Raw genomic sequence first — 10,275 nt, forward strand, 5'->3', positions numbered from 1 at the left:
TACCCCAGCCCTTTGGCTGGTCCCCTTCCTTTTTTCCCAAATATTCCCCCTTCTAATCTCAAGTCACATGCATCCCACTACCCTCTCTCCCGTCATCTTAATATGTCTTCCTTTCCTCTTATGATCATGTGGTTGAACAGGTGTGGGTTCATCCGAGGCGTTGAAAGAAGACACAGGGCACCTAAAGGATGATTCTAGTCTTTTTAACTGGAGAAGAGGGGAGGTGGTGGAAGGGGGGGGGGCAGGCTCAGCCTCTGTGAACTATCCCATAGCCAAGGGCCCTTTTTTTATTGTTCTCCAATTTACATCTTTAGCAAGTTAATTTCCATATCTCCAAAACATCCTAAATAAGCCTTCAAAGGGACAATGCCAAATACAAACTCTCAGTTAAGAAATATCACCGTGTGGGATTTTTCCCAACCGAGTTATGCATAGGCTTTTTACCCTTGAGCAAATATCAGACATGATTTACATATTTTAAACAGGAGGTGCTGAAGATGAAGATTAAGGCTCCATGGGCATTCAGCAATCAAGCCGGCTGCAGCTGTGTAGGAGTTCTCCCTACACGATCACCTTTCTAGTTTTATTTTCTTGCTCCCTTCCCCACATATAACTTTAAATTTAGGTTCTGCATATGAGAAAACTGAAAAGTTTTTGCACCCCAATAAACCTCTCCGCTGACGCAATAATTCAACCAAATCAAACCAAATTAGAAAAAGCCCAGGTTTGATGGATAGCAATGCTCCCAGATGGCCTTTCAGCCCCCTAGAGAGAGGGGAGGGAAGGAAGACCACATTTGTTCTCTGGGGGCAGTTTAAATACCCTGTGGGCGTGGTCTTGAGCATCTTTGGGGAGGGGTCATCGGTTGGTGGCTTTCTTGGAGGTGGAGTCTGGACTGAGGCAACTCTTTGGGTATATGGATGCCGAGGGCTATGGTGAAGCTTTAACCCAAACATTCCAAACTCCTTGGGTATATGAATGCCAGGGGGTGGGGTGACGCTTTCACCCAAACAAAACCAACATAAACTATTTGCATTTCTGAATCTGGCTTATTTCATTTAGCATAATGATTTCCAGTTCCATCCATTTCCTGCAGCCCAACCATTAGAGAGCCCCAAAGCCTTAGCTGAGAGCCCAGTGACTAGCCGTGGAGGTGCCTTTTAGGAGGCTCCCACGCTGCCTCTTCCTGTGGTCTTGTCCACAGCAGCCTAGCTAGCTGCTACTGTGTGTTACCAGTGTGTATTCTTCCACCATATGTGAAACTTGACACAGCAGCCAGAGATATTTGGAGCAAAGCATTTGGCTTTGGGCTGGGGAAGCTGAATGTGCAAAATCATGGAGTGGTGTGGAATTCTCCACATCTGGTTCATTTTTTAAAATGCTGCTATGGTTACTGGGACACTGGAGACTAAAAATATAAATAGAGGGACTAGAATTGCAGCTGATGGCCAAGTTTGCTAAGATTTGAACATGCCAGCTGATAACTACATTTGCACAGAGCAGGGATGAATAGTGCTGAACTGGAGGGGAGGAGGTATAGACACTGATGGGGGAGAGTCTTCTGGCTTGTGTTAATTTCATTGGTTAAATAAAGAGACTGCCTTGGCCCTCTTTAATAGGACATAAAATTAGGTAGGCGGAGTAAACAGAACAGAATGCTGGGAGAAAGAAGCTGAGTCAAGGAGTCGCCATGATTCTCCTACCGGACACAGAAGCAGATTAAGATCTTCCCTGGTAAGACACCTCATGGTGTTACAGGGATATTAGAAATGGGTTAGATTGATATGTAAGAGCTAGCTAATAAGAGGCTGGAACTGATGGGCCAGGCAGTGTTTAAAAGAATACAGTTTCCGTGTAATTATTCCGGGCATAAGCTAGCCATGTGGGCGGCCGGGTGCCAGGAACATAGCCAGCCCACACACATTACAACAAGACACCGGTTGTGTTGGCAAACCATGGCTCAACTGTCTGGTTTTGAAGGCTGGCTTGCTGGATACCACAGGACCCGGGACAGTGACACATCAAAGCTGGCAAGGAATACCCTTGCAGTGGACTGCAGGACTGAGGACTTCCAGCTATACACCAAGATCACAATGAAACGTTATTTAGAAGATCAGCTGATAAGAAATCATTTGAAGGTCTTGGCACTTCACTAAGCTTTTTGTGGACATCCATCATGTGACACCGCACAATTTTACAGCTAAGGGCCACTTGGATCCCAGTGCTCCCACTTCTGCAAAACCCAACAATGCCACCTTCACATGCCACCTTCATTGAGCAGGCACACTTAAACTCCAAGGCCTCCTGGGAGGCTCACAGTACTCTGCCACACTAGAGAGGATCAATGATGGAGGTCACGAACTGGAGCTTGTTGGGGACTGGAGATTTAATGCAGCTGAAAGAAACCTCTGGGAATAGATAGCAGAAGTCTTAGCCTTGATGTATTTGCATGTGACCCATGCTCACACATCCGCCAAGGCAACCAAATATAGAGGAAGAACTGCTTAAGAGCTGAGCTGTATTATGTTCATTTACACAGTCATTGGATAGCTTCGTTTGCACAGTCACTGGATAGCTTTACTTGCAATCATGTTGTGCCCATTTGTCTTCTGTATTGAAGGAAATAGAGTACTGCTGCTAGGAGCCAACCTGTCTCTTTTTGTTATGAAAAGTTTTTTAAATAATTAAATATTTAAATGCCATATTCCCCAGATTTCAGAGCAGTTGAGGGCTGTTTATCAGGCATAACTACAGTATAGAATCTGCCTGGAGAGCTGGGTATGAGCTTGACTGTACTGACTCTCAACTTACCAGGTAAGATTTACACTCAAAAAAAGAAGAAAAAAACTACTTGAAATAGAATGTTAATGGCAGAACTGACAATAGTAGAAAACAGATGAATATATTTTAAATCAGGGTTGGATTACATATATAATATTTTTTGTAAGAGACTTAAAAGTACATACCAATTTAAAACATGAGACTTATTGCTTTGTAGTCTAGAATGAGAGAACAATGAACAGACAATTATAACATTTAACAGTAAACATAGTTGCATTTAAGTTACATATATGAACACATACACACAGAGTGAATAGGAATTGGGCGAAGTGGATGCTCTTGGTGGGCCCTACCAAAGGCATGCCACTGCACAAAATATACTTGCAACAGAGTCAGCAAGAGGAATCTAAAGACAAAACATAAGTAAACCAGGGGACCAGGCAGGGTATACTTCAGTAAAGATGGCAGGACATGGTCACCTGCCCTGCCTTTCAGTTAGGATGGTGGTGAAGTCACCTGACCTCAGTCAAAATGGTGGTAAGGTCAGCTGATCTGTCAAAATGGCGGTGGTCACATGTTGTATGGAAAAGCCACGTTTTCTAAGCCACAGGAGTTTTACACATAACAAGATAGACCCAGAGGCATGATCTGCCCTGTTGCCAAGCCGCCACAAGACAAGCTGTGGTGGGGAGCAAAGGCTGGAATTGAAAACAGCTGCTTTGTGGATCCGACCAATCTTGTTGGCAGCAGTGGCAAGGACAGTTTGAGGAAAAATGGAGCCGGTGGGACACCAGTGGAGCATAGTTTGAGGTGTTCATACTGTAGCTGAAAAGTGAAAGCCTGCAAATAACACCACAGGGCCTATAGAAGAGTGTCCTCTCTATAAAGGCAGGGTGTGCAACAACGGCGAACACCTCAGGGCTTGTAGAACAGTGTCCTTTCTCTACAGGAGGGTGTTAAAGCCTGACTGGCTCCAGTATGGGTGGCTAGGGAGGGAGAGCAAGGAAATAGACATCTTGGTTGAAGGAGCCATTAAGGGGAGCATGAGTTGACATGTTCTTTTCTACAACTACTTCAAGCTGACATTGGGGCATTGTTATCAGGGCCCAAGAAGGCTGAAAGGCTAGCCAAAGGTAAGGAGGGAATTCAGGCAATGGGGGCATTTAACAGAAGCATCCGATTCGCTGATTGTGCTCAGAGACAGGTAGCATTCACACAGGCTATACTGGCCCATATCAGATGTCAGCAAATCCAGGGTTTGCAGTCCTTTGAGGTAGGTTATAGTCAGGAACTGATGCTTGAATCATCTGTCAGCCAAGTGCAAACCTGTTGAGACAAGTTTAAACTAGGAACAGAAATTAAGATTTATGAACTTAAAGGAAAATATTATATTTGAAACTTTCAGGCCCACAGTCTTACTAAGTGGGAAGGGAAGGAGTCTCAAGACCAGGAGAGAGAAAAATACCATCCTCAGGAATAGACAGGGAGGGAAGGGGGACTTAGGCTGTACTTATCTGGACCCTTTTGACCTGTGAGAAGTGGATCCAGGTTTTTTCTGAAACCTATATATATATATATATTTATTTTATAAAAGGATATAAGAGTTCTAAATATATAAGTATCATCAATCTATACTGACATACACATAGCAGAAAAAAGCAGGTCATGGGTGTCTGTAAAACAGCAGGAGTAGACTCATTTGAGTCCTCACAAAAACTACAGATTTGGGTTAGAAGCGTGTACATTTTCCTCTGTTCAGAAAGCCAGGTATAGATTGGACAGAGATGTCTTTAGCCCAGTGAGAAGTACATGAAAATCTATTAGCTTATCAGAACTATACCATAGAAGAGGAAGAAATCTGAACCCCTTGTTTTTTTATCTAATCATTTACCAAAGACATAAGCAGTTATTACTGAGAAAAGTCATTTTAAATCGTATGTCTTTAGTGGAAAGTTGCATCTGAAACCTGTTTATATTAAACCCTGTTGGCAAGGCAAACCTGTCTAGCTTTTTTCAACAGGAGACCTAGTAGCTCTAAAAAGATCAAGTCTTGATTTTTACATATGAACTGAGCTAAGAAACTGGCTGCAGCCTAGGGGTAGAACCCGATTGCCGGCTCCTAAGCTGACAAAGTTAAAGCTAGCCCAGCCATCAATACTATCAGAGAGACAAGAAGGATAAACTATACCTCTGACTGTAGATCAAACATCTTCCCAAAGTGGGGCCCAGCCATGACAAACTCAACAGAGGCCTGGGTTTCAGATTACCTGGTTCCACAAACTGAGACCACCCAGGCACCACCCAGAAATGGACCATCCAAGGGGAAAGTACCTAACATTACAAAGGAAATTCCTAACTGGAAAGTTTCTGCACCCCAATAAGCCCCTCCGCTGATGCAATAATCTGAATCAGATCAAATTAAACTGAATTAGAAAAGCCTAGGTTTAGTGGATACAGATGCTCCTGATGGCTTTCCAGCCCTCCAGAGAGGAGATGGGAAAGGAAGACTGGAACACCACGTGTTTGCTCGGGGGGGGGGCAGTCTAAATACCCTGTGGGAGTGGTCTTGGGCATCTCTAGGAAGGGGTCATCCTTTGGAAAGTTTCTCGGGGGCAGAGTCTAGGCTGAGGCAACTCCCAGTGGAGGACTTGGGGTGGAACTTCTAACCAAGATTCCAGACTCTTTGGATTTATGGATGCCAGGGCCTGGGGTGTGGCTTCTATCCAAACATTTCAGATTCTATGGATATATGCATGCCAAGGGCTGAGGTGAAGCTTCCATCCAAACACTAACATTCTAACCATTGTAGATAGGAGGATCAATTGATGTCCCTTAGCCCAGCACACACCCATCCCCTTTCACCAAGACACCCCTAGACAAATGTCAGCCAATCAGAGGTCCTGAACCTTAGATAATCCCTCACTCCAGCCTCTGCTATGATAAAAACTCCACCCTAACTTAATTTGAGCCTCTCTGATGGTGCCAATGTGTTGAACACACCTAGAGTCCAAGTTCGAACTTGAATAAAGGCTTTTTTGGTTTTACATATGGGATTCAGTCTCTGTGGTGGTCTTTTGGGGGGGTCCTGATCTGGGCATAACACAGGCCACTTAGATCTGCACACATTGTGGCCCTTGGACACTAACTTGGACTCAGGTGGTTGACCTGACCCTGGTCATTCTCATGGCCCTTGGTGGCAACAGGAACCGCCTATGTCAATCCAGGCCCTGACTGCTATAGGGCCAAGACCCAGACATTGTTCTTGGCAGCAGTCTGGGCTCAGATGACGCCATTGTCCTGGGTGGCAGCACAGGCCATTCAGATCTGTATGACCTCTGCTGCAGCATGGCTTCCAGACTCCAACAAAGCCACAGGCTACGACCCAGATCCCCAGCCTCCGTGTGGGCCCTAGTGGCAACCTGGGCCACAGTCTTCAACACAGACCCTGACTACAGCTGGTCTACAGACCCAGACATGACCTCAGGCAGTAGATTGGCCTGGTCTATGTCTTAGCTGCAAGTGGTAGCCCTTACCACTCAGATCTGAATGGCTCTGGCAGCAGTATGACTCCCAAACTCCAACAAGGCCACAGGTTGTTCCCCAGACACCAGGCTCATATGACCTTTAGTGGCAACACAGGCCACGGACATCAACACAGACCTTGGCTGTGGCAGGACCACAGAGGCAGACATAGTTCTCAGTGGTAGCCTGGGTCTGGTTGTCACCATGACACCAGCTGGTGCCCCAGATCACTGAAATCAGCATGGCCCTTGATGGCAACAGGAGCTATGGTCACAGAACCTGGCTGCTGTAGGACCAGGAACCCAGATATGGCCCTTGGAAGCAGCCCGACTCAGGCATTGCCATAGTTCCAAGTGACAAGCAGGGCCTCCAACATCAGCATATGCCTCACCATCTTCATTTCTTCCTTTCTGTTTCTTTCCACTGCACACGAACCATTCTGATTCTCTTTCCTCTCCCATTTCTCCATCACAATATTTGATTAGCATAACGGGGCCCATAGATGTCTTCCCTCGGGCCAGGGCCTCGAGGACCCTGGCTGGCCTGTAGCTAGCTAATCCCCATCTGAGCAGAACTGCATGGGGGTAGGGCATGGATGTCTTCCCTTAATAACTCTTTATATATTCTGGATACAGGTCTTTTTAAAGTTAGATATGAACTGCAAATATTTTCTCCAAGTCTGTGGCTTGCTTTTCATTTTCTTAAATTTCTTTTCTGTTTTTCAAGACAGGATCTCTGTGTGTAGCCTTGGATGTTCTGGAACTCTGTAAATCAGGATGGCCTTGAATTCACAGAGATCCACCTGCTTCTGCATCCCAAGGGCTGGAATTAGAGGTGTGTACCACCAATGCCCAGCTCATCTTCTTAATTTTTTGATGAGCAAAAATAAGTTTTGATAAAGCACAGTTTATCTATGTTTGCTTTTCTGAATTGTGCATTTAGTGATACATCTTGGAAATATTTGCCGAATTTAAGCCCTCAAAGACTCTACCTATATTACAAGGTTTTGATTTTTTTGGCAATATTTAGGTCTCTGAGTCACTTTAAGTTTAGATTTGATATATGATCAAACTATAGGTTTCTGGATAGTTTAACTGGAAAGATAAATTGTGGCAGACAAAATTAAATGTCTTTCCCAGTCATATATTGTTTTTCCTGAACACACAAGGAGAGTGTGTCTCCCACTTTCCTTCCACATAGGTAAATATGATTGAGTCTTAATCTACACCAGTGGTTCTAAACCTGTGGGTCTCAACACGTTTTGGGGTCAAATGACCCTTTCACAGGGGTTACATATCAGATATTCTGCATATTAGATATTTACATTATGATTCATAGCAATAGAAAAATTACAGCTAGGAAGCAGCAATGAAGTAGTTTTATTGTTGGGGTCACCACGACATGAGGAACTGTATTACAGGGTTATAGCATTAGAAGGGTAGAGACCCACTGGTCTATCCAATATTGAAAGAGATAATGTGTTATCTTCTAAATTTCACTGTGCAACTCTTTGCATAATCATTATCCACCATTACTATTTACTGTCGCACAAGAAACTATTCAAACCTGAGTGATTAAAATAACAGTTTCATTATCTCTTTGTTTATGAGTTGACTGAGCTCAGTTACTAGTTCTTGCTTTGGCCCTTGCACAGTTACTGGTATTTGTGCTCTGGGACTACAGATGATCATCTGATCACTCGACTAGAGATGCCCAAAGTGATGACTATGCCCTAGCATCTTATTTGGGTTCACCAAGCAGTATGTTGACACTTGGTCTCTACATGTGGCCCCAAAATCTCAGTCTGGTGGTTGAGCTTCTACAGGAGGCATTCCATTCCCGGTAGCCTGGTGTGTGTGTGTGTGTGTGTGTGTGTGTGTGTGTGTGTGTGTGTATCTGCGCCAGCTGTTTAAAGACTATACCTAACAGGTTCAACATCGTTTCCACCATAGTCTATTGGTCAAAGTGGTCATAGGGTCTGGATTGAAGAGGATAGTAAATATAGCTCTTGATGGGCCAGCGGCAAAATCCCACTGCAGAATAACAGACAAACCTCTTCAGAGATGCAATATTTCATGTCCTCTCACCAGAACACTCCCTCGGATTATTACTTGTGCTCTGAACAGCTTTAAACGTTTTGATGTTAATTATGAAAGAAGCGTTTATGACTGATACAGGCGTCTGTGCCCTTCACTTAAAAAATAATAATGAAATCTCCCTGCTTATCTTTCCCCACAATATTTACTGTCCCACCAATTATGTTTTCTGGCATTAATGTTGCTACCCAGCTGTCTTGCATCATGGTTTAACATTTTATTTTCCATTTTGCTTTCTCTTTAATAGATATTTTGCACTGCCCTGTAGATGGAGCTGCGGGCCGCTTCCCACCACCCAGCTCCCGGCTGCCTGGCTAGCTTATACCCCAAAATAACAACACACAAATTGTATTCTTTTAAACACTGCTTGGCTCATTAGCTCTAGCCTCTTACTGGCAATTCTCATATCTTGATTAACCCATTTCTAATAATCTATGTAGCACCATGAGGTGGTGCCTTACCGGGAAGGATCTTAACCTGCGTCCATCTTGGAGAGGAGAGCTATAGTGTCTGTCTCACTGCCTTCTTCCTCCCATTCTGTTCTGTCTTCCCCACCTACCTATGTTCTGACCTATCAGGCCAAGCAGTTTTCTTTATTAATTAACCAATGAAAGCAACACATAGAAAGAAGACCCACCTACATCACTTCCCCCCTTCTCTCAGTTGTTTGTTATGTTTGATGATTTGTTTACTGAATATCTTAATGAGGATGCTGTCCAATCTTGATATACTACCAAGAATTCTTTACTTTATAATGATGAATGCTGTAATTCTTTAATTCTATTCATTAATCCTCCCCCAACACTCTCTCCATTTGAAATTTTACATGACATTCCTATTGCTCTTTTAAGCACAGCCAATATTTATCTCATTTTTCTCTTTCAAGGAGTACTTTTCATCACTTTTTACACTTTTGTATTTTCATCTGTCACTATTTTCTTTTCACTCAAACAACCCTGAGGTTCCTTTTGGCATGAATCTGCTGGAAATAATTTGTGCTAAATTTGCTTATCAGATTTATTTTTGTGTCTGTTTTCTTCCTTCCTTCCTTCCTTCCTTCCTTCCTTCCTTCCTTCCTTCCTTCCTTCCTTCCCTCCCTCCCTTCCGTCCTTTCTTTTCTCCTTCCTTCCCTTTTCCTCCTCTTCTCCTCTTCCTTCTTCTCTCCCCCCCCCCCCCCGTGTGTGTGTGTGTGTGTGTGTGTCTGTCTGTCTGTCTTTCTCTGTTTTCTTTTTGGATGTTTGTTTTGTGAGACAGTGTCTTACTTTGTAGCTCTGGCTGAACTGGAGCTCACTATGTAGACCAGCCTATCCTTGAACTACAGTTATATGCCTGCCTCAGCCTCCAGGGTATGGGGATTAAAGGATCTTCTGTTGAATTCATATTTGTAGCTACTATTGGTATTTTGTTACTTATACATTCATAAATGATCAGCAATACTACACAAAATCTGAGTATATATTTGTGGTGATTCTATAGACAGATGAAAACAACAGCTCATCTATTTGGTTCTACATTCATAATGAAATATACTCTTAATTTATTCTTATTAATGCCTGAGCACTGCTGCAAATATTGGCTCAATGGGTTTATTTATACACATGCTATTACTTTCTGTTATGCCCAAATCTGCAGGGTCCCCACAAAAACCAACAAAGGAGACTGGGTCCCATAAAATCCATATACACCATAAAGAAAAATTAAAAATCTAAAGCGGGGAGTGTTTAACCACTAGGTTTGAATCAAGATGCTAAAAAGATTGACATTAGCCAGGCAGTAGTGGCCCACGCCTTTATTCCCAGCACTCGGGAGGGAGGCAGAGAAAGGCAGATCTCTGTGAGTTCGAGACCAGCCCGATCTACAAGAGCTAGTTCCAGGA

Source organism: Microtus pennsylvanicus, chromosome 2, assembly GCF_037038515.1.
Source record: "Microtus pennsylvanicus isolate mMicPen1 chromosome 2, mMicPen1.hap1, whole genome shotgun sequence".
NCBI lineage: Eukaryota > Metazoa > Chordata > Mammalia > Rodentia > Cricetidae > Microtus > Microtus pennsylvanicus.